Below are 4,087 nucleotides of genomic sequence, written 5' to 3'. Positions count from 1 at the left end.
GTCTGTCTGCTTCCCCCATCAACCGTAGGTTACCCCGTCTCCAACCCTCCCCAGATCTGGAAGGGTCTCCCTTCATTCCTCACTCAGCCCCCACATCGATCTGGGTATCCTTAAACCATAACCTCAGCATCACCTCTGCCTGCCTCTTCCTTCCTGATCTGCTCCCTCCAGATATTATTAGACTCCTCTGGATTTTTTTATGTTCCTATATCGATCCCTTCTCCTAATCCAGCTAGGTGTCTACCTTCATTCCAGTGGGTGTCCTTTAATTCCTATGTTCCTCCCCCCCACCCCACTTTCCATTCCTTATCAACCACCCCAAATCCATCCCAGTTGTCCTTAATTACTAACCCTAATCCAGTCCTCAAATTTAGTGGGGCGTTCTTTAGTCCAACTCAGCACCATCACCCCAGATCTCTCTGGGTGTCCTTTAATCCCTCTGGTGTCTCTTAATTCCTTATCCACCTCCATCTCTCTGTGTGTGTCTGCCCCCCATTCCTGACTCCTCCAATCCAATTCTTGTTCATTTAGTTGCCTTTGTTTATCTTTTTGCAAAATGCATTGCATTAAGGGGGGGGGGAATATGCAGCATTTTTTTTAGCAAAGAATCACTGGCAAAATCCTGCTCGCGCCCCCCCCCCCTACTCAGATGTAATTTCCCTACCCCCAGAGTCCTTCCTCAATTCACATGCTCCACACCTGCCTTATCCACCCCCATCTCCCAAGACATGTTCAGTATACAGCTTCCCTGGGTGTTAGTCAGAGCACCCAAAATGCCCCAACAAACACTTCCCAGAAGCTTAAAAAAACAACAACCCATCTCCGAAAGAGCAGCCTGATGGATAAATCAAAATTAATCAAAACATCAAGGACTGGTCCCTCTCATCCAAAACCTAGAATACATACCCAGCCTTATCCTTCCACCTCAGCACCCTAGATCTTCTGGGTCTCTGCCCCCTTTGCAAGTTCTTCCCTCAGATCATCTGAGTCAGATACATCCTCTCAACCCACTCCCCAAAACAGCAAGCATTCAGACACACTTCCTAGTCCCCATGCAGCTTCATTGATTGCACCCCAAAGCAGCCTAATAATCCTAGCAGGATTTGTGTCTTTCTTTCCAGCAAAACAAAGATGCCCTTCTAAATATCCTTCCTCTACCCTTGTAGGTTCTATACTTTATCCCTTGTTTCCCCCCCCCCCCCCGCACACACACAAAAACCTATGGAAGTTTCCTAGAATCTCAGTATAGGAGGATGTGGCCCTCTCCTTCTCTGTTGGTATTACCCCCCCCCACTCGTACCTATTATGTTCATGCTACAGCTGCAGCATATGCCATCTCTGAATGTAGAGAGCCTTAGTCCTCTTCCCCTACACAAGGCACTGACCTGCAGATCTCGACTCTCCTCACAACATTCAGGAATTTAGCCACCTCTCTCTCATTTTCTCCACAAAATTCAGGAACTCAACCACTTATCTCTGACTGTTTCAGTATATCCCCAAGCCTAAAAAATAAAATCCCAGCATATCCAGATGTAGCACCTTTTATAAAAAGTATTACACATCTGTAGTTACAGAGCTTTCAGAAGAGGCGCTGGCACTCACTGCTACTTGAAAGTAACTTCCTGTCTGACTTAAAAGGTTTACCCCCAAGCTTAGAGATGTGCACTGCAAAGTTGGTGAGAAAGGAGACACTCTGCATCTGCTCAGGAACCCTCTCTTCCTTGTTATTACTTTGCAGTCTTCACCGCACATCCCAGTTTGTCCACCACAGCTCCCTAACTTTCTTGTCTCCTAGCTTCCACTCTGCCTTCCTTCCCTATTTCTGGCTTTGTTTTCATTATGATTTTGCTGGCCACTTCTATATCACTTTTCAGCATGCAAAGTGTGGGCTATTCACTTGAGGCCCAGCCAGATTTCTCAGGAATGAGTCCCCAGGGGACCTAAGCCCATTCACATAGATGCACCCCTCCCCAACATTAATTTCCCAAGTTTTCATATTTGGCTGCATACGTGAACACATGAAGCTGTGTACCAAGCTGGACAATTGGCCTATCAGTCTCTAACATTTGCTCTGACTGACAGTGGCTCTCCATAGTTTCAGGTGGAGGTCTTTCAAACCACCTGCTACCTGGTCCTTTTAAATGGAGATGATGGGGATTGAACCTGGGACTGGCTGTACGCAAAGGAGGTGCTCTTCCACAGACCCGTGCCCCCTCCCTGTACTTATTAAGGATAAAACTCCCCTAAAACATGCGACCCTGTGATCCTAGAGAAGGAAAAAGTTTTCCCTAGCTAAGAGAGAGAGAGAGAAATTTATTGTCCCATTTTACAGTTCTTCAGTGGGGGGTTAGAAATACGGGGCAGCATGTCTCCTTCTGTCAACAACCTCAAAAACCCAAAATGTAAATACTTTAAAATTCAAAAATCCGTGATTTTGAAAATGTAATGAATTTGTACAAAATATCGTTTCAGCCCTACCTAAGCTTGGATATTTAAGATTCCTGTCCATAACAACTTTGTTAGACCTGTGTCAGTTGTATTTTGGAAGCCAAAATGGCTTCTTCATTTGGAGAGGTGCTCAGTGGCCCTATCCACATAGATCCATTTACTCAGAAATTACAAACAAGAGGATGATTAATGGTGAGGAAAATTGCATTTAGGTTGTACACTACAACCAGGTTGTGTTGCATTGTCCTGCACATGAATGTTGATTTTGTACGACTGTGATATTGTGTATGCAGCACATAGCTGTGCATAGTATTGTTGCTGGTCTAAACGCTTGAGATGTAATTATGGTGATCTGTGCACCAGAACTGACCATGGTGGTGTGGTTACAGGAATAGTGCGGTGAAATGGTGAGGTTGATGTTTTATACTCGGAAAGGCTTGGGGATTTGTCATGTTTCTGACCGGTGGGTGTGTTTAAACATGGTGCTGTAGCTGTTATCTGGAGCTTGGGTTCTAAGTCGGAGGGTACAAGTGTGACAATGCTGATCTGTACACAAAGATACAAATTTGAACTTGGTTCTCACCCCCTTAATCCTGAGTTCAGTTTTGGGATATATAAAGGAAGACCAGAGTTGAGTCCTTAGAGACCAACAAGATTTCCAGGATATAAGCTTTAGAGACTCAAAGCTCCCTTCATCAGAATGCCAGAGATTTGCCCTTGGATAGCTTATAACCTGGTCTGTTGGTCTTCAAGGTGTTACTGGGTCTGAATCTTGCTCTTCTACTGCAGACCAACACGGCTACCAACCTGAAACTATCATAAAAGAACAGGTAATGCGAGTCTTGGACTATGCACAGAGTATCTTTGCTTCACCTCTGGGTAACCACAGCTGGTTCCCCATCCACACACACAGACATCAAATGATGTTAACGCATTGTTACCAGTGATTAATTTTGCCAGATCCTCTAGGCCAGACCCGTAACTCACACATGTTGCATGTATGTGGAGTGACTGCAGTTGCTCAGTGCTGAGAGGAATTGGCCTTTGTGCATGCTTAGAGTCACTCTGATCTATATTGTCGCTTCCCATATTACAGAACTGGACCTGGTGTTAACCAGGCTTTGAGGCCTTTTGTTACCCATCTCTGAGCCCCCGTAGTTTTCTTTCCTTTGTGAAGGAGGATGTATTGTGTGCGTGTGATATTTCTGGAACTAGTCCGGGGACTGGCAGAGTCTGGAACAGGGGATAGTTAAAGGGTTTAAGTGAACCACCCTGGCCTCCTCCACTCAAAGACACCAGGTTGAAGACAAGAGTGTTGCCATGGTAACAGGGCGCCATTAAATATCTGAAATGCTGCCGTAGTAACAGAGCAGAGGTAGTTTAGGGCTGTCGCTGTGGTGACTTTGGGGGCCATCACTTTGGAAACCAGGAAATGCTAGAGGTGTTTACTAAGAGGCAAGAGTATCACCATGGCAACTTAGAAGCAAGTAGAGGTCAGGGAGTGTCACCGTGGCAACAAAAGGATGCAGGGAAGCCATCAAAAACAGGTTGTGACAATACGAGGGCACGATGCGAAATATTGTTCGGTAATAATGAGCATCTGAGCATGCGTAGAGTTTCTTACCCCACCCCTCTGAGT

This window comes from Gekko japonicus, unplaced genomic scaffold (assembly GCF_001447785.1).
Source record: "Gekko japonicus isolate JY-2015 unplaced genomic scaffold, Gekko_japonicus_V1.1 scaffold278, whole genome shotgun sequence".
NCBI lineage: Eukaryota > Metazoa > Chordata > Lepidosauria > Squamata > Gekkonidae > Gekko > Gekko japonicus.
The sequence above is the reverse complement of the archived record's forward strand: the minus strand, read 5'-3'. Positions refer to the sequence as shown.